The 12,683-nt window shown below is 50.1% G+C and overlaps 1 protein-coding gene across 8 annotated transcripts in view; it reads right to left on the bottom strand.

Annotated features, from left to right (window-relative positions):
* The window catches only part of GSG1L (GSG1 like), a 141,503-nt gene that overhangs the window by 70,633 nt on the left and 58,187 nt on the right, over nt 1–12,683 (bottom strand). The gene's annotated exons all lie outside the window — the stretch shown is intronic.

Here is a 12,683-nt window from a genome sequence, read left to right as displayed (position 1 = left end):
ACTCTCCCAAGCATGGGGCAGCATGGGAGAAAGCATGAAGGTGTTTGAAAGTTTAGCAAGTGGGCAGTGGAGACTGGAATTGTGGGGCCACCGTAGGTGAGCATCAACAGCTCAAAAGCAAATGAAGGATTATATGTAGTGTGAGGACTGACTAGAAAGTAGAGGACTGCTTTTGGGGCAGGAAGGAATTCATTAGTAAAAGGATGCAAATGCAGTGTACCATGTGCAGTATTTGAGACTGACCTGTGATCATAACATGAAATTGTGATAAAGCTCTGTCCTTGTCTCTGTTGGTCCCGCATTTCCTGGCAGATTTTGCTAGCCTCAGAGGCTCACTGTGATCCTCCACGTAACCTCTCTCTCTAGAGACAAGGGTCACGGTCTACTGAGCCATTATCATAAGCCAGCGAGGGAGATGAGGAGAAGCTATGCTCCCTTGCACAGTCTCTGTCTCCCAGTTTCAGTCATTAATCAGGGTGGGCAAAGGGAGGAGCCCAGGCCCACCCCCTACTCCAGGCTCCAGCCCAGAGACCCTAATAGCATCAGCTATGGTAGCTGACCTTTTAGAAACATGACACATACAATTCCCTGGGCTACTTCCCCACAGAAGCCCCCACTTCCACTTCCCCCTTACCTCAGGGCCTCCTTCCTTGTGCCTGATATGGTGTGTACTGCTCAGTCTCTCCAACAGCACAACTTCCTCCCACAGCTCCTGACATCCACACCCACCTGGCTGGTGGGAGGCTTTTAACTAGCTTCAGCCAGTCCCTGATTGGCTTCAGGAGTCCTAATCAACCTAGCGTTCTCCCTGCCTTCTGGAAAGTTCTTAATTGGCCCCAGGTGTCTTAATTGACCTGGAGCAGCTTCCATTTAACTTATCCTGGTACCAGGGATTTGTTTAGCCTGGAGCTAATATCTATCTTCCCCCCCCCACCCACCCTTTGCTCAACACCATAGAGTTGGGCAAATTGGGATGCCAGGCAGTATGTTCATGACAGACCATCAGCATTGCCATGGTGGCATCCAGCCCTGTGCTGAATGTGGAACTGGAATGGTTGGAGGGATAAGAACCACCTGGTGACCCTTGCATTCTTTTCCTTATTCCGCTGCATCCACTGGAGGGGTGCATGGTCCGTCACAAGAGTAAATCGCTGGCCTAAGAGGTAATAACGCAGTGTCTCCATAGCCCATTTGACAGCAAGGCATTCTCTCTCGTCTACTGCGTATTTCTGTTCTCTTGGGAGAAGCTTTCTGCTTAGGTAGAGGACCAGGTGTTCCTTTTCTCCCACCATTTGCAACAGAACCGCCCCCAACCCCACCTCAGAAGCATCTGTTTGTAAAATAAATTCCTTGTTAAAGTCCGGAGCTATGAGTACGGGGTCATTACAGAGGGCTGTCCGAAGGTCTGTGAATGCCCCCTCTGCTGCGTCCGTCCACTTTACCATGTCTGGACCTCAAGCCTTCACCAGGTCCGTTAGGGGACTTGCCCTAGTGGTGAAGTGGGGAATAAACCGTCAGTAGTAGCCTACCACACCTAGGAACATGCAGACCTGCTTCTTTCGGGTCGGCCGGGGTCAGTTTTGAATTGCCTCGAGCTTATTCATTTGGGGCTTCACAATGCCCCTTCCCACAATATATCCCAGGTACCTAGCCTCTGCTAGCCCTATGGCGCATTTAGCAGGATTAGCAGTGAGGCCAGCCCGCCTTAAGGTGCGCAGTACTGCCTCAACTTTCTCCAAGTGGGTTCCCCAGTCTGGCGTATGGATGATGACATCATCTAGGTATGCGGCTGCATAACTAGTATGGGGGCACAGCAGCTTATCCATGAGGTGCTGGAATGTGGCCAGGGCCCCATGTAGCCTGAAAGGGAGGACGGTGTACTGGAATAGCCCATCCGGGGTGGAGAACGCTGTCTTTTCTTTAACTTCTTTGGACAGAGGAATCTGCCAGTACCCTTTTGTCAGATCCAGTGTAGTCAAGAATCAGGCACTACCCAGTTGATCAACCAGTTCGTCGATGCGCGGTATGGAGTATGCATCAAACTGGGATATTTCATTCAGTCGGCGAAAGTCATCACAGAATCTTGTGGTACCGTCAGGTTTAGGCACTAGAACAATTGGACTGGACCACTGACTGTAAGAGTCTTCAATAACCCCTAATTCTAACATTTTCTTTACTTCAGCCTTGATTTCTTCTCTTTTGGCTACTGGGATTCGGTAGGGTCTCAATGTTACCTTGGCTCCGGGGATCGTGTTGATATGGTGATAGGTCTGTCGTCTGCCCTGGTTTTGTAGAGAACACATCTCTGTTGCAATTAGTCATGTTGGCTGCCTCGATCTTTTGGATTGGCGTCAAGTCGGATGATATCCTCACTTGCTCGTGTAAGCTATCCTCCTGGAGAAGGGTCTCCTGCGTGACTAAGCATGCCTCTCGATCATGCCAAGGTTTTAGAAGATTGATGTGGTAAATTTGCTCCGGTTTCCGGTGGCCTGGCTGCTGCACCTTATAGTTTACCTCTCCCACGGCTTCGATTACTTTGTAGGGTCCCTGCCACTGGGCCAACAGTTTACTTTCTGCTGTGGGCACCAGTACCGTCACCCGATCCCCTGGTTCGAACCATCGAAGCTTTGCTTGGTGGTTATAATGGGTTTGTTGGGTCTCCTCTGCTCTCTCCAAGTGTTCCCATACAATGGGTGTAACTCAGGCTGTCTGATCTCTCATCTGCAGTACATGCTCAACTATGTTCCTTCTGGGATTTGGCTCCTCTTCCCAGGCTTCTCTGGCTTTATCCAATATGCCATGGGGGTGGCGCCCATATAGCAGTTCTAATGGAGAGAAACCCTTGGAGGCTTGCAGAACCTCCCGGATGGCCAACATGAGGTAAGGCAATAGGGTATCCCAATCTTTCCCATCCTGGCTCACCACTTTCCTGATCATGGCCTTGAGGGTCCTATTGAAACTTTCCACAAGGCCATCTGTTTGCAGGTGGTATACAGAGGTCCATAGAGCTTGTACATGGAGCAACGAACAGAGATCTTTCATCAACTTGGACACGAAAGGTGTCCCTTGATCAGTCAATATCTCCTTGGGTAGCCCAACCTGGGCAAAGATCTGTACTAGCGCCTTAGCTATTGTCTTGGAAGCTGTGTTGCATAGGGGAACAGCTTCCAGGTACCGGGTTGCATAGTCCAGTACAACAAGCACATGTTGGTGGCCCCAAGCTGTCTTCTAGGGGCCCTACCAGATCCATGGCTATCCGTTCGAAAGGAACCTCTATTATTGGAAGAGGTATCAAAGGAGCCCGCAAGTGCGGGTGAGGGCTATGTAACTGACACTCCAGACAAGAGGTGCAGTATTGCCGGACATATTCATGTACTCCTGGACAGAAGAACCTCAGCAGGATCCGTGCCTGGGTTTTCTCTACCCCAGGTGTCCTCCAAACAGGTGACTGTGGGTGAGACTCAATATGGCTTTTTGATGATTTCGTAGCACCAGAAGCTGTTGTATCTCTTGCTCCTGTATTTGCACCACATGGTACAGGAGATCTTTCTTCACTATAAAATAAGGTCCAGGACCCCAGACCTTCCCATCATCCACGGGTATCCCATCGATCTCTGCCACCTGTTTCCTGGCATTATCATATCTGGGGTCCTCCGCCTGGTCCCGCCCAAAAGTCTCTCTGCCGGGACTAACCTGCCCAAGCTCCCAGGGGCCGGCTTCTGCTGCTTCTTCTTCCAACAGCTCACCGCCATCATGGCTGGGGGCAGCCTCTGGCTCACCTTCTGTGGTGGAAGTTTCTCTGTTGGCTGCTTGCGTCCATCTGCCTACTAGGGAAGACTTCTGGCCCTGGGTCAGGATCCGGGTTCACGGCCTTCCTCCTTTTTTTTTTTTTGTCTTCCGGATCTTTTGTGGGGCTGAGAACAGATCCTGAGAAATCTCAGCGAACATTGGGGGTTGACATTCCCCCAGTGATGAGTCGCTGTCCTCAGGGTCCCCACCTCCCTCCAGTCTCTCCAGGGGGAGTAAATTATCAAACCCTGGATAGTCCCTCCCAATGACTACAGGATATGGAAGTTTAGGAACTACGCCCATGGTCACCTCAATGGGGTTCCCCTGAACCCCCATCTCCACCGGGATGGTGGGGTAATGGCTCATGGCCCCATGCACGCACGTCACTGCTATGCGTTTGGCTTGTAGCAGCTGACTACTTTTTACCAGCTTACCCAATATGAGGGTGATAGCACTCCCAGAGTCCACAAGCGCTGTAGTCTCTCTGCTCCATTTATCCTCACTGGCCTGGTGTAATTATGCGGGGTTAATGCGACCCCTGCGATGTGGATAAGGGAGCATGGGACCTCCCAATCCTCTAAGTTACATTGCATAGGCTCCTCAGTGCTGGGACACTGCTGCTATGTGTCCCCACTCCCCACATGCATAACATGTATAATTGCTTTTAATCACTCCCCTAACCCAGGGGCTAGGGGGTTTAGTCCTGGGGTTCCCCCCACTCAGGCCAATCCCTTTCTTCTGGGGTCCCTGCTGGTTTTCAGCTATCACCTCCCCCCCACCCTCTGCTTCTTCCACCTAGGACTCCCTGGGGGTTTGGCTGCCCAACCTTCCAGGGTTGGGGTCGGGTGCTTGCTTCAAAAGGGGTCTTCCTTGGGTAGTCGGGTCAGTTCCCTGGCTGTCATCCGTCTTTCTACCAGTGTGATCATCTCATTGTACATGGACAGATCGTTCTGACCTACCCTTTTGCGGAGATCTGGCGGCAGTCCCCGCATATAATGGTCCATGACCAGGGTCTCCCAAATCTCCTCTGGGCTGCACACCTTGGGCTGTAACCATTTCTGCGCGAAGTGTATGTGGTTGAATAGCTGGGACCTCGGGGGTTTGTTTTCCTGGTGTTTCCACTCATGGAACCTCTGGGCCCTTACTGATGCCGTCACCCCTGATCGTGCTAGGATCTCTGCCTTCAGACAGGTATAGTCAGTGGCATCTATGGCAGGCAAGTCAAAGTAGGCCTTCTGGGCCTCTCCACGCAAAAAAGGGGCAAGAATGCTGGCCCACTGCTCCTGTGCCAACGCCTCACGCTGAGCGGTCCTTTCGAATGAGAGGAGATATGCCTCTACGTCATCTCTAGCAGACAACCAGTGGCCCTCAGGGTTTGCGTCCCGTTGGACCTCTGGGCCTTGGTGGTGAGGAACTTCAGCTGGTCCACCACCTCTCTCAAGAGGTCATGATCTTGGGTTGCCTGGCTCATCAATAATTAATTGGTTTCCTGCTGTAGCCATATAGACTCCTGTTGCACCATTGCCTGAACCCGGGTGGCCTCCGGGCTGGGCTGCCGTGGCTTGTACCAGAGCTCTTACCACCTCCTCCATTGTGGTACAAAGCAAACAAACCAAAACAAAAAAATCCAAAACCCCAGTGCACTTTTTTTTTAAACCTCTTTCTTCCACCATGCTGTGAACGAAATCCCCCTCCTGACATCAGTTGTGACAAAGCTCTGTCCTTGTCTCCATGGGTCCCGCATTTCCTGGAGGATTTCGCTAGCCTCAGAGGCTCACTGTGACCCTCCACGTAACCCTTCTCTCTCTAGAGACAAGGGTCACAGTCTACTGAGCCATTTTCATCATAAGCCAGTGAGGGAGGTGAGGAGAAGCTATCCTCCTTTGCACAGTCTCTGTTTGTCTCCCAGTCTCAGTGATTAATCGGGGTGGGGGGCAAAGCGGAGAAGCCCAGGCCCCGCCTCAACTCCGGGCTCCAGCCCAGGGACCCTAATAGTATCGGCTATGGTAGATGACCTTTTAGAAACATGACACGTACAATTCCCTGGGCTACTTCCCCCACTTCCTCAGGCCCCACTTCACCCTTACCTCAGGGCCTCCTTCCTTGTGCCTGATATGGTGTGTACTGCTCAGTCTCTCCAACAGCACAACTTCCTCCCACAGCCCTGACATCCACACTCACCTGGCCGACTGGGAGGCTTTCAACTAGTTTCAGCCAGTCCCTGATTGGCTTCAGGTGTCCCAATCAACCTAGCGTTCTCCCTGCCTTCTGGAAAGTTCTTAATTGGCCCCAGGTGTCTTAATTGACCTGGAGCAGCTGCCATTTCACTTAACCTGGTACCAGGGATTTGTTTAGCCTGGAGCTAATATATCTATCTCCCACTACTTTTCTATAGCCATCTGGCCTTGCCCTGTCACAATATGTGAAAAAACCTCCTCTTAACAGAGACAGTTCCAAATTGCATAAAGTTACGCGCAGTATAAAACGTCTCATGTTTTTTGTACAGGTCATTTGCTTGAAGACACTCGAGTACCAAGCACACATGTTGGCCATGAAGGGCTGGGATTTCTGAGAAGATGAGAATGTCATCTAAATAGATCATTACGAACTGCTTCAGAGCATCTCTAAAGATGTCATTCACAAAGTGCTAAAATGTGGCTGGAGCATTGGAAAGACTGAAGGGCACAACAAGGTATTCAGAATGATCATACTGGCTGTGAAATGCTGTCTTCCACTCACTGGCATCTGGAATACAGACTAGACTGTAAACACCACAAAGATCAAGCTTGGTGAATATTTGAGCAGAGGCCACCCTCTCCAATAGTTCAGTGTTCAAAGGTAAAGGGCATTCATTCTTGAGGGTAATGTTCATGGCTCGACAGCCTACGCAAACATGCAAAGGGTATATTAGGAAACACTATTTCACTAGGAGGGTGATGAAGCACTGGAATGGCTTACCTAGGGAGATGGTGGAATCTTCATCCTTAAATTTTTAAGGCCCGGCTTGACAAAGCCCTGGGTGGGATGATTTAGTTGGTGTTGGTCCTGCTCTGAGCAGGGGATTGGACTAGATGACCTCCTGAGGTCTCTTCCAACCCTAATATTCTATGAAAGAGCTGTATTCTTTTTGACAAACAGAACTGGAGCCCCTGTGGTTGATGTAGATGGATGGTTTAAAGTTTTTTGCTAGGTCCTCACTGAGGTATTCCCACAGGGCATGGAGTTCTGGCTCCAACAAGGGGTAAAACCATCCAATGGAATTTTGGCCCCTGGCTGAAGTTCAATGGAGCAATCATAAGACCTATGCAGGGGTAGGACATCAGCATTTTTTAAAAATCAAATATGTAGGCAAAATCTCAATATTTTTCAGGGATTGGTGAGCTGTTACTCCTTGAATTAGCTGGACACAGAAGCTGGTGATCTTCTCCATGCTAGTTTCTCATTCCTTGCTGCCTGACTCTGCAAGACACCATTGCTGGCAGTAGCCTGACTCGAACCATACCTTTTGCATCTTCCAGGAGATATTTGGATCATGGACCAAGAAGCAGGGGATGCCAAGTATGATGGGGAAGTGAGGTGAGTTAATAAAGTTAAATTTCAGGGTTTCTTGGTGGTCTTGTATTTTGACCCAAAAAGGCACAGATTCAAGGGCGATGAGACTTGAGGATAGCATGCTACCATCAATCAATTTCACCAGGTGTGGGGCAAGCTTTCTTTTTACTGGAAGCTGGGTAGCCCTAGCAAACCCAGCGTACACTGAATTAATAGAGGCTCCAGAATCCACAGGTGCAAGTTGGGTGCAGCTCGCCTTAGGTGTGGAAGGGATGCAGAGACAGAACAAGACTAACAGGTGGGGATGGCAGTGATCCACAGCTGTTAAACTGCACGTTGGCAGAAGAGGGGATCCATTTCAGAAACCTGATTCCATTATTACATCCAGCCACAACCCCCTTAATGGGGCTGGACACGGTTGTTTCCTGGATCTGGCACAGGTCTGGATTCAAGGGCATAGTCAATGGTGAAGTGACCTGCCCACCACAGTACAAGCAAAGGCCATTCCATCACCAATACTCTTTCTCACAGACAATGAGGTGTCTGGGCATTATGGGCTGCATCTAGGGGCAGTCGGAATGGGACCACACCCAGACTTGGGTTGAATGTATAGTCTTTTTTTCATGGCACCATTCGAACAGTTGACTGAACTATACTTACAGATTGACAGTGTACGAGTTCAGCACTGTGTGTGCTTTAAGTTGGGGGCAGCCCAAAGCTCAAGATCAAACTATTGATGAGATGTGGGTCAAAATGGACTCAGTCTGTTTAGTTTTACCCAGGGACCCATGGGACACACTAAATCCTTGAGTGACCCAAATTGATAACAATATTTAAGAAATTGTACTTAGTGAATGGGCCAATGCAGAAAAATTAAAGGGTTTCCATTCCTGCTATTTTATGTGCTTTAAAGCTTGGTTCTTGTAAATGCTGTAAAATCCAAATGGTTAATTGGATTGCTTTGAAATTTGGTGTGCCCCATGGGCTGCATGGTAGTGTTAGGGATCCCAGTTCGACGTCATTTGATGCCTGGAGATCCCCCCGAAACCAGTTCCCTTCTGTTGCCTTGCACTACTAAGCTGAGAGAGACTAACCATTGGCTGAATCACACACTGCAGTGAGTCTGATGAATCTGAGCTCACCCTTGATGGGTTTGAACCCACCCTTCAGTTACAATAACTAAGGATAAATTAATCACAAACCCCCACCTAAAACAAAAGGAGTGGTTGGAGATTGGCTACAATTTGTGAGTCATGGGTGGCTGTTTATTTTGGGAGGTATGTAATCAAAGTGAAAAGAGTGAAATGCCTGCAACCTGCATGGAAACTTTTTTAAAACACTGCAATAGAGACTCAAATTAAATGTATACCTCCTCTTTTTAAAAAAAAAAGGACCAAAAAATGTCACCATGGCAAAACAGAGTAAAAGAGGCGGTTAGAGGCAAAAAGGCATCCTTTGAAAATAGGATTTGACTTCTAACTCAGGAAAATAGAATGGAGCACAAACTCTGGTACTTCAAGTGTAGAAGTATAATTAAACAGGCCAAAAAAAAATTTGAAGAGCAACAAGCAAAAGGCACAAAAACTAACAGCAAAAAATTATTTAAGTACATTGTTTGGCAGGCTTCCTGCTTCAAAATGAGCCACTGGATGATCAAGGTGCTAAGGAGCACTCAAGGAAGACAAGCCCATTGCAGAGAAGCTAAATGAATTCTTTGCATCAGTCTTCAGGACTGAGGCTGTGAGGGAGATTTCCACACCTGAGCCATTCTTTTGGGTTGACTAATCTAAGGAACTGTCCCAGATTGAGGTGTCAGTAGAAGAGGTTTTGGAACAAATAGATAAATTTAAACAGTAATATGTCATCAGAGCCAGATGGTATTTGCCCAAGAGTTTTGAAGGAACTCAGATATGAAATTGCAGAACTACTGACTGTAGTATGTAACCTATTGCTTAAATCAGCCTCTATACCAGAGGACAGGAGGATAGGTAATGGAGGTTTTTAAAAGAGGCTCCAAAGGCAATCCTGGTAATTACAGTCCAGGAACCTAAGTTCAGTAACGGGAAAATTGAAACTATAGCAAAGAACAGAATAATCACCCACATGTGCAGTGGGTTGAGCCCCCCTTAGGGAAGGCTAGATCCCAGCCCCTCCCCCACAGCTGGAGCCACAAGTCCCTCCCGCCCCCAGCCTGGAGGAGTCCCAAGTGGCCCTCCCTCAGCCAGAGGAGGCCCAGGCTGGCCAGAGGACTGAGCGCGCGCCCTGCCCTTGGCTGGAGTCCCAGGTAGGGTTGCCAACCCTCCTAGATTGGCAAGGAGTTTCCCAGAATCAGAATCCATCTCCCGGTGGCTACTGAAACCAATCCATGAAATTTTAATAGGCTGCTAAAAGTCCAGTCAGCGCCATAGCGGGGCTAAGGCAGGCTCCCTACCTGCCCTGGCTCCACGTGGTTCCTGGAAGCAGCCAGTATGTCCCTGCAGCCCCCAGGCACAGGAGCAGCCAGGGGGTCTCCATGTGCTGCTCCCGCCCCGAGTGTTGACTCCACAGCTCCCATTGACCAGGAACCACAGCCAATGGGAGCTGCGGGGGCAGTGCCTGCAGGCAGGGGCAGTGCACAGAGCCACTTGGCTGCCCTTGAGCCTAGGAGCCGGACATGCTGGTTGCTTCTGGGAGCCACCTGAGGTAAGTGCCGCCCAGCCAGAGCCTGCACCCTCACCCCCTCCTACACCCCAACCTCCTGCCACAGCCCTGAGCCCCCTCCCGCACCAAAACTCCCTCCCAGAGTCCATACCTTGCATCCCAACCCCCTGCCTGAGGCTCAGCCTGGAGCCTCCTCCCACACTCTAAATTCCTCAGTCCCAGCCCAGAGCCCGCACCCCAACCAGCTGCCTCAGCCCAGTGAAAATGAGTGTGGGAGGGACAGCGAGCGATGAAGTGCGGGGGTGGGATGGAGTAAGCAGGGGACGGGGCCTCAGAGAAGGGGCAGGGCAGGGATGTGGCCTTAGAGAAGGTATGGGGAGGGGCGGGGCAAGGGTGTCCAGGTTTGTGTAATTAGACAGGTGGCAACCCTAGTCCCAGGCCAGCCAAAGCCCCAAGCCCCCCTCCACCTGCCCAGAGCAGCCCCAGACCAGCTGCAGCCATGCCAGCCTCTCCTCCTCTCCCCAGACCCCAAGATGTTATGGGGAAAAGCCTCTCACTCTCCTCTGAAGAAGCTTTTGATATGCCCCTTGCAGATTCTGGGTCGGCTGGGCAGCGGTATTTACTACTCAACTTCCTGGGTTCATGAGTACAGGGGTTGGACCCTACTCCCTTAATCTGGGCTGGGGTCTTGGGGGCCTTGCCTTTCTGGGAGGACCTCTGAGGCCTTCTCTCTGCCCCTAGGCTTTGGGAAAGTCCTGCCCCTTTGGGTGGGAAACAGAATGGGTATATTTCATGCATATCACGTCTCTAAAGCCTCAAAGAAGGAGGATGGGAATACCCACTGATATGAATGTTGCAGGTCACACATCTCAGAGCTATGGTTCCAGGCTGTATTCATCTCCATAGGGTATTCTCATTCAGCTGAGAACACCACACTGAGACGAATGGGCACTTCCCACTTTTCAAAGCCTCCTCTCCTGCAGATGGTTGTGTAGAAGAGATCTTTCCTGACATCGTCCCTCTATCCTTCCTGTTTAAAGGATTATGTTTCTAAAATCCACACATGCTTGCATGGATTATGCTGAAATTTGCTATGCCTTGTGGTAGTGCAGAGTATGGTTCATGACCCACATTTGGGGTCATTTGAGCCAAGGGTTCTGGAGATATAAGACCCAAATTGTGAATGGTATTTAAGAACATGTTCCCTTCTTCGCTTGCATAGATGTGCAGTCTGGAAGGATGGCACTGTGCATGCACCAATAAAGCAAAAATCATGCAAAGCCACCTTATGGTTGCCTGGGTAGTTTGTGGGAATGTGTCAAAGCCAGTGCCTCTGGTGAACACCTCACCCCTGATGTTTCTAGTGTGAACTTTTGGTACAACTGAGCAATAAGATTTAAAAACTCGCGTTGCTTGCTACAAGTTGTCTCTCTTATAACATAGCATGCTTTTGTTTTATGGGGATGCTTGCTGTGAACACAGCAGAGTTGTCAGCAGATAGAGAATCTGGGGAGGGGACAGAGACAGGGAGAGGACTTGTGGCGACAGAGCAGTTGGTCAATGAGGATTGGTGATAAGCAAGCCTTGGATTGGCTGTTTGGAAAAAAAAATTGTATTTTACTAGCCCTTGGGGGTGGGGGCAAGTGGCTACTTCCTGCTCTTGGGGCAGATTAATGAGAGGGTTCCAAAGACACATAGCATGGAGGTTTGGAATTGACAGCGCAGGGGCGGCTCTACCAATTTTGCCGCCCCAAGCAGTCGCCGCCGAATTACCACCACGCCCGGAAGAGTGGCAGAGCTGCCGCCCAAAAGCCGCCGTGGTGGAAGTGTGGCGGAGCTGCTGCCATGGGACACTGAATGCTGCCCCAAGCACCTGCTTGGAAAGCTGGTGCCTGGAGCCAGCCCTGCCACTGGGGGAAAAGAAATATGTGCACTGCAGGGTTTGCTTAAAGGGTGGATTCTAGAAGATGGAATTTTCTCTTTGCAATCGCAGTAGCAACAAGGAAGTTAATGTTGTAATTCTCCCCCTTCACAGTGAAACAGCTGTGAAATTCCCTAGCACAAACTGGAGTGCTGCTGAGTTCATTGTGGCCATTGGCAAGAGAGAGGACGGCTTGCTGTCCTGCACTCATATCTTCTTTGTTTTCATTTGCATGGCCCCACACGTACAGGCTGTGTGAGAGGGAATCACACACAGGGTCAGATGCTATGTTTCAAGAGCATGTGGCCATCCTCACCCTTCTGAGATATTCTGTCCTAGTGCAAGAGTCACAGTTTAGGGTTCCAGCAAGTTCAGGAATCAGAGAGCTGGCAGGGAAGCAAAGCACATTGGGGATATACCAGGAACCCCCAGCTGCAGCATTCACATGCTGTCTTCAGACCCTCACTTTCACTCTGGTCCAGAATGCATGGTTGGGAACAAAATGGTTCTGTCTACACTGCAGCTGGGAGCATGCCTCCCAGCCTGGGCAGACAGACTCATGCTACCTCTGCTCCAAGCTAGCACACTAAAAATACCAGTGTGGCCATTGCAGCATAGGAACTGGCACGGCTTAGCTGCCGGAGTGTAAGCCTGGCTGACCCCTTGGGTCCAAGCTCAGGTGGCTAGCCCATGCCACAGCTTGCGCTGCAACGTCCACGCTATTATTTTTAGCATGCCAGCACAAACAGTGCTAGTGTGCATCAATCTACCTGGGCTGGGA

Source organism: Natator depressus, chromosome 10, assembly GCF_965152275.1.
Source record: "Natator depressus isolate rNatDep1 chromosome 10, rNatDep2.hap1, whole genome shotgun sequence".
Taxonomy (NCBI): Eukaryota; Metazoa; Chordata; order Testudines; family Cheloniidae; genus Natator; species Natator depressus.
This window is presented reverse-complemented; position numbering and strand designations above follow the sequence as displayed.